The 18,310-nt window shown below is 36.2% G+C and overlaps 1 protein-coding gene across 1 annotated transcript in view; it reads right to left on the reverse strand.

The window, feature by feature from the left end:
• Positions 1 to 18,310, reverse strand: part of FBXL17 (F-box and leucine rich repeat protein 17) — a 317,344-nt gene that overhangs the window by 56,955 nt on the left and 242,079 nt on the right. The window lies entirely within an intron of this gene.

The following is an 18,310-nucleotide window of genomic DNA, read 5'->3' on the forward strand; positions in this document are numbered from 1 at the left end:
AATGTAATTTTTTTAACAATCTTGTAAGAAAGATTTCATTTAAGAAGTATTTCTTATATCCAACACACATTTCCATACATTCAGGCACATACTCAGATTTGAAATTGTATCTGAGACATCAATAATAATGTTTTATTACAAGGAAGAATCCTGAAGTTGTCTATATCTCTTCAGTATTTTTGTTGTCTAGTGAAACCAAACAGATTTTTTACCAGAAAAAGATAAAAGTTTGGAACTGGATGACTTAAATATTTTAAAACATAAGGATTAGCATGTACTTCTTGCATCGTTAAAAAAACATAATGCTGTCTAAACTGAACATGCTGAAAAATCTGACGATGAACATCAGTGGCATAAATTTGAAAAAGTGGATGTAGTTTAAAGGACACACAGGAAACTTTCAGAATTCTGGTGGAAAGGCCCCACTGTTTATAAAAGATCTAGTACAGTATACTCTGTATCATCCACACAATTGCTCAGGAACAGCTACTTAGGAAAAACCATTCTTATGTAACTTTAAATATACACCAGCCTACAGAAACCGCATGTGACCCAAGTAATAAAAATGTGAGTCTTCCCTTACAATCTCTTACGCTCCAGCCTCTAGTAACTTTTGCTAGTGTAAGCTTGCTAAGTATCACAGATTTTGAAAAATCACCATCAGTGTCATACCACTGTCTTTCATGTTGAACAGGATTGCCTCATTGACTCTTTCTATTTCCCATTTTTGTTTTATTTACCTCTTGTCTCGTTTTATTCACAGAGCATGAACTCTGAAGGAAAAGAACCTCAGGGACCTTTTTGGACTGCTTTTAAACAAGTACAATCAAGACCAATCTCTTGTAGGTCTTGTCTGAATATATGCAAGCAGATTTTTTTTTTTAATTTTATAGTTTAGCCATTTGTGGATGAATTTGTATAAGGAGCGCAATTATGCCAATATGACCCTGCCTTCAAACTTCATGTCATTTCAAAGTCATGACAGCTACTCAATGAGATTATTTTATTAATGGCTGACATGGACAAAACAAACTAATTTAATTCTTGAAAACTGCTGAACTACTTGAACAAAATCTTTCAGAAGGTTAAACTGAAACATACATCACCCATGCAGAAATTAATCCCAAAGCACCAGACAAATTGTAAAGAAACTGAAAACAGCTATCTAATGAAGAGTGCTAAACAGCCATAGTTATGGATTGCATTAGACTTATCAGCCTCAACTAGGAAAACTATTTGAAGTAAATATGTTATTGATAGCATTAATCATTGCATAGAAAACTTTTTTACTACAAATCTACCATGTTTTTCTTAATCACCTGTAAGAAAACGCTTTACTTTCATACAATTTAAGGTTTATTAAGTTATATTTGCAATTTAGGAATTTAATAGTGAAAAGCATTGTCTTGAAGGAAGCCACCAAAAGTGCTTCACCTTCTCCAAAGCTCATTTGAAAGCATTACTAAGTATTGAATCTTCTAAAAGGAGCAACTTCAGCTGAAAGCTATTAGTGTGCAATGAGACAGCAGCTTGCTTAGGAGATGAATGAGACTATCCTAGTGATAAGGTCGCAATCGATCTGAGGCAGACTTTTTTAAATTAGTAAAAAGTTGCAGCACTTTAGAAGGTGTCATCAACAGCCCTTGTCCATGAAAAATGCTCCAACTTGTCGGAAAACTGTAATTTATTATTTTGAACAAAAAATTTGCCTCATAGTGATAAAGTATCATCTGCGCCTTATTTATTTCAAACCTTTCCTTTTATTGAAAGTGAGCTTATATTTCTAAAGATAATACTCAGATCTGTACTCTTAAGTTCCCTCTATATCTACTTTTACAAAGATGCTCTTCAGCAGTCATATGAATTGCTTGAAAATACAAGGGTAGTGGTGAGGGTGATGAGACACTGGAACAGGTTGCCCAGAGAAGCTGTGGCTGCCCCCTCCCTGGCAGTGTTCAAGGCCAGGCTGGATAGGGCTTTGAGCAACCTGGTCTAGTGGAAGGTGTCCCTGACCATGGCAGGGGGGTTGGAACTAGGTGATCTTTAAGGTCCCTTCCAACCCAAACCACTCCATGATTCTATGATACACTGAGGTTCAAAATACACTGAGAGTAGTTTACTACCAAAAAAAAAAAAAAAGGAATAAAAAGAAAAAATATAGCAGCCAACTTTCATTTCATCAGAATAAAAAACTATGTAGAAATGCTTAGAATGGCCCGGACTTCCAAACACTTCCAGTCCTTCAGCACATAGGACATGGAAGTGCAAACTGAGAAGGTCCATGACCTCATGGAACTTAAAACAAAAAAGCGGATGCTCATCCTCAGGGCTTTTCAAACAAAGGCTGTTCCTATAAGTTGCAAAGCACCCATATCCTCCATTGTACTTCACTGTGCTCAGACGCTGGCAGGATCTGAAGTGCTGAGAGCAATATGGTAATGATGTTCACATAGACACTGTGAAAATCTGGATCATTTAAGAAAGAGAAAGGCATAAAGGAGTGAAACACTTCAGTCTTTGAATGCAAATTTAGCTAACTTTTTTTCATATAATTCAGGAATAATTTTTCCCAAACACTACAGCTCCAGTTAAGCTGGTGCTTTTCAAGATTCCTTTAAAAATATGTTTTTAAACACCAAAGAAGGATGAAAATGCCAATGAACAAGGTCATACAAGGACACAGTTTCTGACTGAATGCAGGCACTAACAGTGAATAAAACTCCACTTCAGCACATTAGTAGACGTAAAAGCTGTGGTGCAAAACATGTATTCTGTAATAACACATTGTTAACTATTTACATGTGAAAGAGCAGAATAAGCATTAAATATAAAATGCATGTCTGCTGTCTCAGCTGTATTTGAAAGGATCTCTTATTAAAGCCCAAGAGTTTTCAGTTTGCTTCTAAGTTAACAAACAATCTTAACTCACTAAATTACAGATTTTTAACTCTTGCCAGTCTCAGCTGAGGAAAGGACAAGAGCGGAGCCAATACAAAAACAGCACATGAAAAAAAAGGAATAATTCAACAGGAAATAAAACCAAAACGGGATAAGTCTTTTGCTTGAAAGCTTATATTTGAATCACTGTTTTCATGATACTTAATCCTTGCATAAGTAACAGTTCTAATTTTTAAAAAGGATAAACACAGCCCCACAGCATGTGGTAGGGGTACACTTCATACTGCCTAATATATATATATATATGCATATATTTAGAGTATGTTTTATCTAAAATCTAGAAGGATTTCAGATGACATTAGGTAAAAGCACTGCTATAGGTAGAAATGAACAATGTACTAAAACTAAGACTATAATTTTAAACCAGTTTCCTGTTAATGTAAGGTAACAACTGCAGGCTGATAAAATATGATAAAAAAGTCATGAAATGGTATATTTAGTAACAATACCATTTACACAGCTCAGTGCATACATTAAATACTTTGCTAAGTACTTTCAAAAGAGTAAGTAGTACCATTATTTACTTTTCATTATAAATATAAAATATGTAATTAACAGAAAAGTATGATAAAATACTTGAATAAACAATTGGACTATATTAACACTACAGTATAGCATTTAATTCCTCACGTCACAACTTTTTAGAAAATACTATAGCTTGATTGTTAACAGGCTGGGATTAGAACTAATCTTCTTTATGGACATATTATTTCCTTTTTTTCTACCTATAAAGCATGTGTTCCTAGTTGTTCTTAAATGCAGAATTTATTGGCCTATTGGTCTAGTCTGGTAGGCAAATTATGTACTTTGGGCTCCAAAATGTTCACATTTCATTAGCATAGAAGCTTTTTGTTCGAGAGCAATAAAAATAAACTACAACTCAAGAACACTTCACATGCAAGTATGTATTTTGCTTGGAAGTCCTACACAGTTCATTCCAGTGATATTCTCTGTTGGGTGTCTTCTCACAGTCAAGAAGCAATGAAACTAGGTCCTACAAGGTGAAGTTAACAGTTTCTAAAACCAACATTTCTTGAATCCAAACTCATTTAAAAAACTTTAAAGCAAATGGTTTCAAGGGAACTATACATTCACTGAAGTCAAGCAAACATTCAAATGACTATTCTAGAATACATTGTGTTGCAGTGCTCTGAAAGAAAAAAAAATCACTCTTGAAATCAGTGTGACAGGCCTGATGCTTCTGGTGCCTCTTAAATTATGGGAGCCCTGTGTGAAAGACCTTAATCACAATAAAATGACAAGTGTGTAGCATTAGAACACATCAAGGGTGTTTGCTCGATGGAGTACATGGATTTCGATCAACCATCAGAGCAACAGTAAACCCCATAGTTTACCAAGTGATGAGGAGCAATAATGAATCCCATAGTTTGAGGGAAAAACTCTGCACCCATATTATATTGTATCAGTGCAAGTTTAATAAAAAATCAATGTTTTATTTAAAATGCACAAACTTATGAAGGAAGTAGGACACTTGTCACCAAACTCAAACTTTTTCCTCTAATCCAAGGGTCACAGAACCATGCTAGTTCCTATTCATTCTTACGAATCCATAAATCTTCAGTCCCTTCTGTACAGGGTCTTGATGTACATACTGCAGCACCCAGCTGGTTTGCACCCAAGTCCCTTCCTGCATCTAACCTTAAAGCTCCTGACTACCAATAACTTCACCCTGCCTTCCCACAATTACTCCACTGCACACACAAAGGGTCAAGTCTGCTACAATTAACTAATTAACTGAAAACTCATCCTAAGGAAGTACAAAACCCAGTGAAATCAACCCAGGGGCTCTGTAGCACACAGAGAGGAAGACAGCACTAGCCACGACTTTAGTGTGTAAATGATCAGAATTCAGGTAGGGTAACTTGCACAGTAGCCATGTGATCAATCCCACCACCACAACGCATCGCAAGATCTTGGTAATCTGCGTGGACACTGGTTTACACTAGACCTTTTGCTCTATTAGGGAAATCTCAATAGGATTTTTATGAACATATTCTGATGGACTTAACATATAGTTCTACAGCAATGTATGATGTCACTCTTTCAGCTCAGTGATTCACAGAAAAAAAAAAAAAAAAGCATAATGGTTAGGTCTTCACCATGTTCCTATTTAGACAAATCTGCTTTATGCCTCTCTTCCATCAGGCTGAAAAGTCTCTCCTTCCTCAAAATCTTACTACAGTTATGACTGGACGAGAGCAACTTGTCTAAGCACCTGAAGAAGGAAGATGTAAGACTCTTGAGGACACAGAAGAAATCTTGTTAATCTTGTTATGAAAACAGTGCATCTGCACCTTGCCTAGAAAGATTACTGAGTATTTGACATGGTTCTACTACTGACAAACGATAGCTTTTCTGAAACTGTATGAGTTTCATCAATTGTCACCACTATTTTGACTTTTTGTGTTTTTATAAATCTGCATGATGTTAATTATAATTATAAATAAGGCTAGTGAAAAGATCATTGCAGTAATTTATACGAATATGAAAAATACAAACTAAATTATCAAAAAAGTTAGAAAAAGACTGCAAATTTTCCCTAAAAATATTAGAATTAAATAATTCTATCTATTTAACAGAAATGCAGAACACAGATAAAGCCTCTGAAGACAAAACTTTCCTCAGGCATGAAAATCTCTCTTTAAACAGTATGTACCAATGAACTAAGTAACAAAAAAGGTGGTTAGCTGTAGCTTTTCTATTTTCTTGCACTGATAGATGACAGAATATCTAGATAATTGTTTACCACAAAGTGTGGGATTGCTTTGCTCTTTATCTATTCATCCCTGCAAGCCTAGTAACATGACCTAAAAGACCCCAATTTACATAAACAGAAGGCACTACTGTTTTTACACAGGTACTCCCAGTTGCAACTGTGCAGACAAAAGTTTTAAAACCCATAATTTCTTCTTAGGTGGATTTGGTCAGGGATGACTGGCTAATTGGGGGAAACACATGAAAGCACCTCAAAATCCAATTAGCACTTCAGTGCAATTAAATAGCTTTGCTATTCTGTAGAGACATGGCTTTGATCTTGCGCTGAAAAGTGTCCTTCCTTAAAGCCGCTGTTTTGATTTTTTTCTCAGTAATTAGTGTTAATCGTAAAGCCATTCCTGACATGCTATAAACAGAGTATTTTGCTGCCTTTGACACAACGACCTTAAATCAGTGTTCTCTTTTGTCTATATTTAGTATCAGTCTAGCTACTTTGCTCATTATTAAATGCATAATATGTAAAACATGTTAAAGTCAGATGAAACAAATTACCTAGGTTTAAGAGCTTGTGTGGAAACCTTCATCAGTGTTTTTAAAACTTTGATTCCAAAGAAACAGAGAAGAGAATATATAATAGTATTAGATTACAATTACACTAGACTGCTCTTTCAGATTTCTTTTCTTTTTCATGCTGAACTGGAAAAGATTAATTTTGATTTCTGTCCTTTTTTTTTTCAGTCTGTCATAAAATGCACACTGAATAACGAACTGAAGAAATCATTCTTATTCCAGTTGTCTTGACCACTCTTCTCTATATGCTACACTTCTTACACTTGTAAATTTACTAGCTGGGTTACAGACCTCTATCCTCATTTACAAAAAGGTTGTATGTGCCAACTCTGTCATAAGCTTTCTTGCAGGTATGCATTCTTTATGTCTTGGGCTACATTGTTAAAAATATAGGTTTAGAATTGACACCACAGCAGTGGTGAGAGCCAGCTGCAAAGAGTTTTCCATTTTAAAATGTTCCATAACAAATTATATTTCATGAAGGGGACAAATTGAACGTAGTACACTACAACAGCTACAAAATCATGCATATAGCAATGTCCTTTCAGACTAAGCATCTAGAAAGAAAGAGCTCTTTATAACCCATATTTTGATATCAAATTTAATCTCAGTAACACAAAGACATACTATTTTATGGACTAATATTCCACTTCACAGGAAAAATGTCCCATCACTATTTCTTGTTTCATTTTAAGGAATCTCTTACAGATACAAAACCTTTCAAAAAACATTAAAAAAAAATTGAATGTCAACTACTGCAAAATAATATTTTAATGAATTAAGATACTTGTAGTTTCACACAAGACTCTTCGCTTACACTATAGCTGCAAAGTTTAGATTACAAGATTTGTAAGGGGTATGAAACAAACTTTCTAACAAATAGAACTGGTTTTAGAAAAAACAGTTTCAGCCATCCTAAAGTATCTGGAAACATGTCACAGGTTTTGGTTGTCTTTTTGTTTGCATAAAGCTGTCAGAAAAGCAATTGATGATTTCTGTTGTTTCTTATTTTCCTTGTCCCTCTTAATTCCACAGTTCAAGAAATCATCAAGATACAGAAAGTACAACTTCAAAGTCTACTTCAGTCCAGCCCAGAATTTGAAACAAAAGTTCTTACATTCTCAGGTAACAACTCAACCACTAAGCACATAGAATATCCAACATTTGATCTTTCTCAATTCTTCATAGTTGGTCTGATTAATTTCCTATAAAATGCTTACACGCTAAGAGTGTGTTTAGTTAGTTGTCAAAAATGGTAACGCATCATTAGAAGGGAGTGATAAAAACACCAGGGTGATATAAAGCAGAAGCTTCCCTTTCTCTGCTTTTCATACAAATATGTAAGAGGAATTAGCAGCAAAAAAAAGCAAAACAGCATCAAAAAAATTCATATTTGATTTCTTTCACCTCATTAAATAAAAAATAACATTTTTGTCTTTTCTGTTTCACAAGTTGAAAAAAAAATCAATTAATTCACATATTTATAGCCAGAGCATATGTTAAAGACAGGACAATTGTGAACCCCCACAGCAATCAAATTACTCTTCTCAGTTCCATACTTTGTACCAAAGTCCTTTGACCTGATACTCTTAATATCCCTGAGATAAATTTCACCCTGCTGTGGTTATCTGACATTTCCAGTTTTGTGAATCCAAACTTGCAACAACAATTAAAGAGCTGAGCTGACCCCAAAATAGCTGAATCCAGCTTGTCACTTTGAAATGGCACTGAGCTTTACTCAGCCATGTGCCACTGGAACAGAATCAGAAGTGGATGCAACTCAAAGCAAGACAGGTAATTTTAATACTGTTCCCACTGAATAATTCTACATAGACTAAAGAAGTTAGTGATATAGTGAGATATACAAACATCAGGCAATAGGACTGATGTTTTAATAATCTGTTTTCAGGGTTGAAAAGGCAATGATAATATCTGCTAGATTTTGAGAAAAGTATGTTATCTCAGAAACATTTTTTCTATCTACAAGCTTTGAACAAGTGACTAAACAGTCAGCTAAACATTTATCTTTAAAAAAAGACAGAGCATTTTATATTGAGGTTACTCACAAAAAAGGCAGATCATATTAAGGCCTGATCCTGCACTTTCTGACGTCAATGGGACTCTTGCCATTGGCCTCGAAGGGATAAGAAGAGGGCCATTAAAATATAATTTTACTTTTAGTCAGTCTTAATTATACAATGATGGAATGATTCATTCAATTGTTTGATTCATAACATTTTAGCATTTATAAATATAATTAAAACAGCTTTGAAATAATAATTAAATTTTAGGGGCATCTTTTTAAATAACATTTACCTATTAACTCTAGTAATAAGCATTATAAATGAACCTAAATGGCACACATTCAGTTTGGAAGGAAAAGGTGCGTCACTGCTAATGACACTGATATGTTACATCAGTATGTTCTACAAAATCAAATGCTTTGATAGAATACTGATGAGGCTGCCAGATTTTCCCCTGCTTTAGTAGCAGTGCACTCCATGCCATTAGCTGATTTCCACTCCCTCGCTCCTCCACCCCCACATCTTCCTGTCTTTTTAGTACCTTGTAACAAACTTATAAATGGTACGTACTAAGACCAAATTCTAGCATTACAAATTTCTTGCATATGTGAGGAAAAGAAGGATGCTCACCCCTTCCCCAGTGTTATTACTCAGTCCAGGTCTTCACAACGAAGAATGACCATCAAGCACTTTGCAAAACATCTCTCTGAAATACTTACCTCAGGGTTAGTTAGCTCTACTGACACCTTGACTTGCAAGGTTGATGACAAGCTACACACAATACTTTTGCATCCTAACCACACCAGGGATAAGCCTTCCAATATCTCAAGGTTATTTGTCCCCTTGCTGACTACAGTGAAAACAGATGCAAAATGGATAATTCTATGTAAGAAAAGAAGATAAGAAATAATAATAATAAAATGAGAAAAGAATATAAAAAAGTCTCCACTATTAACTACATAAAAGAAAAATCACGACGATGTAGCCTATCAGATATGTTTTTTCTCAAGAACATGCAAAGTTCTCTTCAATTAGATAGATGGTGCATAACCCTGGTATGAGTTGCTGCATTATGCAATCTAATGCATTAAATTGAACTGATATTTGGCATTTACTGTGGAGTCTTTACCAAAATCCAACACACCACAAAATATAAGAAAAAGGAATTTTTCCCAGCTCTGTAGTACTGTAAGCAGATCTAAGGGAACCAATCAGGACTCAAATAGATCTTGGTAGTCAGCAGATCCTCAAAGGAAGAGTCAAAAGGCCAGCGATATTCAGCAAAAACTACAATAAGGTGCTGCAGGGCACAGGAAGATGAGCACCCTACTGGGATCTACTGAGGAGGCCCCTGAAGGAGGGGTTCCATCAGCTAAAAGCCAATTTTGTCACAGAACTGATAGGTACTAACTAATGATTAGAAATAATTGACCAAATATTGTGAAATGCTTCATGCTGTAGTATCTGCATATGGTAGAAAATTAATTCTGTTGCGTTGGTATCCTGCAAGATGGTAGTAAAAGCCACAAACTGCCCAGAAACAATAACATTACTATATTATCATAATAATATGATTATTAAATAAATATTCATTCAATAAATTAATATCACGTGACTGCCAAGAACCAAACACAGTCAGGTGTGTTATAAAACCCTTCAATAGCCTCTTCCTATACTGTACCAGGACTTTCCAAAATGTTGTAACAATGTCATTTACATCGTAAAAGCTAGATCTTTCTAGATTCCGAGTAGGACCCACAATACATTTTGCCAGTTTTCCCAGATCCCCAAACTGATGATCAGTCAAGCCCACAGCTTCACAAGAAATCCAGAAAGTAGTTTAAATATGAGGCTTTCATCTGTGAAAGTAATCTTCCGTTCCTTAACTAAAAGTCTGGCTGTGAGTCAGTCACCTATCCTACCTGCATGCACAGCGGGTTTAGCAAGCCCTTTCTAAGATGCAGCATTCTCAGGGTGAGCACTCCCTAAACACTGAATGGTGGTTTTCCACCAAGATTTCAAGGTAAAATATAGAAGGCTGTTTACCATCTATTCACTTAAAAAGCAGAAGAAAAATTAGGCCAAAAAGCGATTTGCTGTATTTAAACATCCTTGCAGGGAAAGAAAGAGAAGTTCTCAAACAAACATCAGATTATGTATTTCTATCAGAAAGAAAAGGGAAGCTACTGTCTCATAACTATCTATGACTAAGTCGTAATGTCCTGGCATGTACAGCACTACTTCACAGCTAAAGCCCAGACATGATTCAAGAGCACACAGAGACATTTCTACTTTTTATCTAACACCTTCTTAACGAAAACCACTTTCATATATAAAAATAAATGCATTGTACTATGGACAACTCTTGATTAGCTAAGGCATGTCCTGCACTTCATTAACTTTCACAACAGGAAAATATGACGGAAACATGAGGGAATAAAGAAACTCTCCACTTTCTTCGTATAGGGACTGTACTTACTCAAAAGCAACAGAAAATCTTTTAGAAAGTAAATAAGAGTTTAAGAATGGTTTTGCCACGTTTTAAGTCCTACTATTTGGTATTCATTCATCTTTTTGTACCTGTGGCAATAGATAGGCAGTGAATCGTGAATGCCACCCTAAGCTGGAGATTAAAGAATTTCAGTGTGTTTGGACTGTTAGTATGAAACATGTTTTGATAAGCCTTTTTATTTCCTTATGCATTGCATGCATTCACAGTAGTTTTATTTAATCAATAACACCGGAAATGAAATGTTGTTTTTGCATATTCAAATCCTAATTTCTAGGCAAATGGTGCCTGATACAAATCACAGGTATGCACATAAAAATTTAGAAAATATGACACTTGCTGTGTTCTAACGTAAAAACAAAAAAAATAAGCTATGTTTCTGCTAAGTCATATACTTGTTTAAATGAATTTCTGGTGATACAGGATACAATCTTGATTAACAAAAGGAATGACTAGTTACACAAACAGGCTTGTCCCACATTTTTAAGTCGCTCATAGTGGTTTTATATACATATCTGGCTACTAAATGCAAACACCTGAATCTCTTCCTAGGAGAAAAAAAAAAGCCTTGTCCTCATCAAAGGCTGGGCAGAATTTTTGAACAATGGCTGCCAACATATTGATGCTTCTTGGCCACACTTCCTAACCCCAGAACCACATGGTAGTACCTAATCCTCAGCACTTTCAATCTAAGTCATTCTAAAACGATGGCAACAACTTCATGCTGCTCTATCTCCTCCAACATCCTGAAATTTTCAAAGCAGGAGTCAGTACTCGTTTATCAAAGAGCTGCCTTGACTTAAAAGTGGCTATTTCCTACCCACCACCCTTGGTAAGAACTGGTGGCCACTCTGCAGTACATGTCTCAGTAAGATTCTCCCTTTCATGAGACCCAGCACTCTTGGAGTCTGTTGCACTTTATGTACTATCTACTCTAACCTCACAAATATTTATAGAATCAAAGAATATCTTGAGTTGGACAGGACCCATAAGGATTGTCGAGTCCAAATCTGTGCTCCTTGCAGGACTACCTAAAACTAAACCATATGACTAGAATCACCGTCCAGACACTCCTTGAACTCTGACAGGCATGGTGCCATGACCACTTCCCTGGGGAGCCTGCTCCAGTGACCGATCATCCTCTCAGTGAAGAACCTTTTCCTAATGTCCAGTCTTAACTTCTCCTGACGCAGCTACAGTCCATTTCCTCATGTCCTGTCACTAGTCACCAGAGAGAACAGCACCTCCCCCTCCACTGCCCCCCTTGAGGAAGCTGTAGACTGCAATGAGGTCACCCCCAGCTTTCTCTCCTCCAAGCTGAACAAACCGAGTGACCTCAGATGCTCCTCGTAAGTCTTGCCCTGAGACCTTTCACCATCTTTGTCACCCTCCTCTGGACACACTCTAATAGTCTGATGTCCTTCTTATATTAAGGCATCCAAAATGGCACATGGTACTCGAGGTGGGGCTGCATCAGAAATTTTATGAGAGTATACCCCTATACACGCACACATATACGTTTATGTATATATATACCCAAAGAATGATAATCAAGAGCTACCGGCTCTAACCAGTTCACTCTAGGCAATGGGAGTTGTCCAAGGACTGTATTATTGTGCCTGGAAGGAGAATTGCATGATCATGCATTGCCATCCCATGTTCATGATAGGTATCACGGTCCTTGTGAGCTGTCACAGGAGAGTGTCCAATTGATTCAGAAGCATTTGATGCTGACTGCCCATCAAGCCCATTTCCTCTTCTTTAAACAGCTCCTGCCTGCCTGACCCTTAGGCATGGCTGGGCAAACCTCACTGTTTAAGTCTTGGAGCTTCTTTCTGCTTCAGCCAGCATGGCTATGAATCTGGATGGCCTGAATGCAAGCTGGGAACTCTTTCTTACAACACTCAGCCTCCCTGCTTTCTATTCCCAAGATGACTATCCAGTCTTACGGTCCTCATTCTACTATCTTTAGTTTATCCCTGTTTTCCTAGTTTTGACCTTCCTTTCTGTCACTTCTGAGTTTTCCTTTTTTTCCAGCTTCCAGTTCATACTCTTTCAACTGTTTCCTATTCCCTTTCCTTTCCTTTCAGTATAGTTTTGTCTGCTCAGCTTTGGAAACAAAGCTTTCTTTGTCATGATACCAAATTGTCGGCAAAAGGGTTATTGCCAGCAAAGAACGGAAAAATGCTCTACTTTCAATTACAATCCCCAGCCCTAGCTCCCCCCACAAATTGGGAGAGCAGGCAAGGCAGGATGAGTTCTTCACTGAAGCACTTTCCCCAATTTGTTCTTTGTTCTGCGGCCATGGTAGATCTAGTCACCTCAGGGAGCAGTGGGGACTTAAGCTTAATACTGATAAGGCTTCAGGATTTTTCACTCTCGCAAATTCTACAAGCTTGTATGAGCTGCAATGCTCCAAAGATTTATAACTTAGATTAACTGAGTGGATTTTCCAGAGGAGGGCAGGCTCCGATACTAAGATCATGTTCTTCTAAATGTCAAGTCTCCTTCCAAAGTCTGCAGGTGCCACAGCATTTCAAGCAAAAGGTCTATAAAACATTTAACATGTGAAAGCAGTATTTTTCATCTTGTACCGTTCTGCAGAATAATTAACCATTTTGATCAACAAAAAAGGGTTAGCCTGCAATGAATATTAAACATGGCAAAATTTCAAGCCCAAAGCTACTGCTTCATAATATGTTACACAAAGCAATTGTTTTATGAATGCTAAGGTATTGTAGTAGAGGATACTACCACTGCCACCTATAAAAAAACTTTCATCTGATTTTTCTGAGTGTAAAATTTAATGAGCATGATGATGACAACCACCTTTTGTTTTATTTTTATTTTATTTTTAGTTCTATTGCTTTGTGGAGTAAAGTGTAAATGTTGGTCTTGCATTACCTCACAACAGGGTCCTAGTTCATGATACAGACTTACTGGACGTAACAAAAACTGAACGAAATAATGACAAATGCCTATTGTATTCGAACTTCCCTTTGGTACGGATTACAAAGGAATGTATTATTTGAAGATGCTCTTTCAGGTTCAAAATAGTCAGTGTTGATAAAACTTCAGGGCCTGCTACCAGGCTCATTTATTTTCCTGTGACATACGCCAGAAAGAATATTACAGGAGACTACACATTTTAGATCTTGGATATATTTTCAGCTGCTGGGTCTTCTTTTTCCAGCAAAAGAGGCTTAACTGAACAGTCCCTTCAAAATTTGTGAAGAATGTAAATAAAATGTAATACAAAGCAGCACTCTTGCATCTTTTGATGGCCGGCTACAGACCACATACAGAATACATACAAATTCACACTCATTTGTAAATAATTGTCAATCTCTTTCATACTCAGACTTATCTAAGACACTAACATTTACAGAAATATGAAAGCAATGACATGCTTAGTGCACAAACTTGTGTGGTAACGAGTAACAACTGCAAAGTCATTGCTCAGCCACGCTGCAGTTTGACACATGCTCTACTGCCTGTTTGTCAAGCTACATTTGTAAGCAAAAGGGATACATTTGCAAGGTATCTGCGCTTTCACTTTTAAGTTGTTTTCATGACATAGACTATATTCTTACAGGCATATCTCCTTTTAATTATCATGTATTTGTATGTTTTGTTTGGATTAGAGTCTCCTTAAAGAAAGTAAAATATGATGACAATAATAAATTTTGTGTCATTTGGTATCCACTTGAGAGACAGTAATACAAAGATCTCACAGAGGAGGTATCATTAGTTAAACAGCAATCTTGTCCTTTAAGTTGTTATAAATGGATGTTTGATTTTACAGCTCTAAAGCCCTTGGTTCACGCTGAAGCATCAGAAACATTGCTATGAACTTTAACATGTTCTGAAGAAACTACACGTATATTAACAGAAATCGTAAATTCAGAAAAATATTTGTTTTATGCTGAATGTATTTATACAACTAGAAGTTCTCCTGAAATTATTAGGTTCCACCCACCTCAGTCTGTTCCAAATTTCTAGCCAACTGATGGACCGTGCAGACAACATTTCTATAAATTGATTCTAATTACCATATGTACTGATTATAATGTCATTTAGAAATAGACTACAATCCATCTTCCTATCATATTTAATGGATTTCTAGAAACCAGGCTAAACATACAGAACAGGTGATGAATTACATCAATGCCATGCACAGCGTTTCCAGTTAAAGTTCTGTCATATTTCCATTGTAAAATACCTTCACTTTCTACCTACATCAGGCATAAATTATTAGATGTGCAATTTGTGAATGTTAGCTTTTAAATTACAAGCATACACTCATACAGAACCGAGAACATCATGAGATTTAGTAACAAGCAGTATCAATATGAGAAGGTTGAATTTTAAAACTCTCCAAAACAACTACTAGCTCCTCACCTAATCATTAATTGTCAGGCACACTTCCTCCAAAGACCATGTATTTTTCAAGAACTACCTCCATCTATGATGCTGGCATTCTTCAGATTCACCAAACACCTTTCCATCTTTCTTGCATAAGAATTTTCTCCATTTTTGATATCAGAAGATTAACGCACACAAATACAGGACTGAAGCTAAACTGTACTGAGGTTCCACACCTAAAGAGAAAATCTGCAGAAATCAAGTAATGCCCAAGTAACATCATAAGACAGAAGTACCATCACTGCTACTTATAATATTTTGGAATACGGACAGCTCTTGAAATAATGCAGGCGTACATATTTACCTCAATTTTAAGCATACTCATGAGAACGTTTACAAAACATTCCAACAACTTATAACATTAAATTTTAGCGAGAAAGTTTCAAAAGGGAGACAACTAAAAATAGTCCAAACAAAAGGCCTACTGCTGTAGCTTACTACCATAGAACTAGGCTTAGGACACTTAAGACTTGAATTCTGCAGTTTATGTATCATGGGATTAAGTCGACTGAGGTTTCCATATTTGAAACTCAAATCTTGGTTAATTAATTCACAACAAAAAGGTCATGTTAAGACTTCTGGCTCAGTTGACCCAGTTAGCACATATTTCTTGCGAAATAGTTTCAATCATATGAACATGCTGCATCTTCATCAAAAGCAGAGTCTACTTAAGTTTTGGTCCATATCCATTCCAGACTGTTCTGTCACAGATATATCGCCACTCAAAACAGACATGTGGAAAGCACTAGTAAATTAATTTTAAATACTCAGTGTGATATATTGAAGATCATGCAACTAATGTTAGTTTTTTGTGAGAGAATAAATGACAGTGTTTGGCAGGGTTTAAACCAGGATATGAAGAGTTACAACTTCTGTCTCCCCACATTTCCACCGTCAACCTAAAAACATAATCAACCACGGAACTAGAACAAAATTAACTTTATTATGGAACCAGAACAAATTAACATGAAGAATTCTATAACCCACTGTGTCATTACATCAGAGGTACAAACCAATTCCTTCTCAAGCAGTTTTGCAAATGTCAGGTTTCTTTTTAACCACATGGACAATTCTAAATCGACAGTGTAAAAATAAAATGATTAAAAATAAACCATTGCACTCCAGTTTCACATGAAACTAGGGCTATCCATGTAAAATAGGTTTATCACAAATTCTTGTGACAGGATAAAGATGACTGATAAACTTCAGCGATCAAACTAATTGAAAAAAGATGTCTCAGTCTTGTGATCAGATTTCCATTTTTGAAAGATTTCTACTTACCTCTGTAGCTGATATGTAAGGGTGTTTGGGGATTATGAGCCATTTATTTTTGTCATCAGGCTGTTATGATACACTGCCAGCTGTCTCCAGAGAAAACTAAAAATCCAGTACATGAGGTACAGAAGGTGTAGCTGTTCTTGGTTTACCTTAGAGAACAGTCTGACTCCTCTGAAGTCATATCATTCCTTGATATGTTAGAGACATCTCAGTTTGGCCTCTTGAGCTTTTTTATGGAGAAATGTGGCAGACAGCACTGTTTAACATGTTATTTTTTATCGACATAGCATTAACTTTTCCAGGTTTATAGACAATCAAATTATATTTTACATTATTTCTTCACTTCCAAACAGTAGCCTGCTAGCAAGGTTAAAGTGAAAATTTATTTCTGCAGCTTTTAAGGTATTATTGAAAATTTTACTTTGGCATGTGCACATCACCCATATTTTCATAAAGGGCCACCTGAACAAAATGAACTGCTACTACACAGAGGATAAGTAAGCATGGACAGCCTGTATCACTATGGCCTATATCACTGACAGTAATAGTATTAGCAGTACACACAAAGTTAATGTAGAAGCTGGGCAAATATATACATCAAAATGAAAAACTACTAGAAGCAAAAATTCCCACGTATTAGGAATAGAAGGGTGCTTCTTACAGAGCCTCTACATATGCTTTTAAAATAATTCTGGCACCAAAAAGCTAACTTCTGTACAGCTAACTTGTATATCATACTTGTCTGCTGATATGTTGCTTACTTAAGTCGTTGTCTTGCTTCCTAGTTCTTTTAGGAGATTCTCTCAATCTTTCTGCACCACAAGAAATAAAAACATGAGCAATATTCACAATAATGATTTGGATATTTCCCAGTATATCCTACAGGAGAAAACAGAAAGTATTTCTCGTATGGAGGAATACAAGTAGCAACTTAAATAGATGGTATGCATGTGACACAATCAGAACAAGGGATGTTGGTTACCTTTATTAAGGTTGATACATACAGGCAAAAAGAAGAATTTTAGCTTGCATAAGCAAGTGTGGGTAGAAGTATGTATGTATTTGAGATCATGCGCTTGTGGAACAAAATATCCAAGGACACAGCTGTGCAAACAAGTTCTAAGGTGCTAGAGAAAGAATCCTGGGGTGACTCTGCATGCTTGCATGGGTAGGAGGGGTACGGATTACCTAGTCCATATATTATTCTAAAAATTCTGTTGGACACTTTTTGTAAAGGGTGATGTTATCTTGACAATTTTGCAAAGCTGTATTCCAGTTATGATTACCACGATAAAATATCTATATATAAATTATAAACAGAGCATATTTATACAGAATAACTGATAAGATATGCATTGAAAACTGTATCACTTGTTGAAAATAACTATTGTAGTGAGGCCAGTGTTGGTCTCTTCTCCCAAGTAACTAACGACAGGACAAGAGGTAATGGCCTCAAGCTGTGCCAGGGGAGATTTAGACTGGATATGAGGAAAAATTTCTTTACTGACAGAGTGGTTAGTCATCGGAACAGGCTGCCCAGGGAGCTGGTGGAGCCACCATCTCTGGGGGTGTTCAAAAGACGTATAGATGTCATGCTTAGGGACATGGTTTAGTGGTGGGCTTGGTAGTGTTAGGATAATGCTTGGACTTGATGATCTTCAAGGTCTCCTCCAACCAAAATGATTCTATGATTCTATCCTCCATTAAAAAACACCCCAACCTCTCATACATCAAAAATAATACTTACTGAAACAAAAATCAAGATACAAAATTAATGTGTCAGCTACTGAGTTCAAGACATCTAAGCACA

Source organism: Leptosomus discolor, chromosome Z, assembly GCF_034619465.1.
Source record: "Leptosomus discolor isolate bLepDis1 chromosome Z, bLepDis1.hap2, whole genome shotgun sequence".
NCBI classification, from domain to species: domain Eukaryota; kingdom Metazoa; phylum Chordata; class Aves; order Leptosomiformes; family Leptosomidae; genus Leptosomus; species Leptosomus discolor.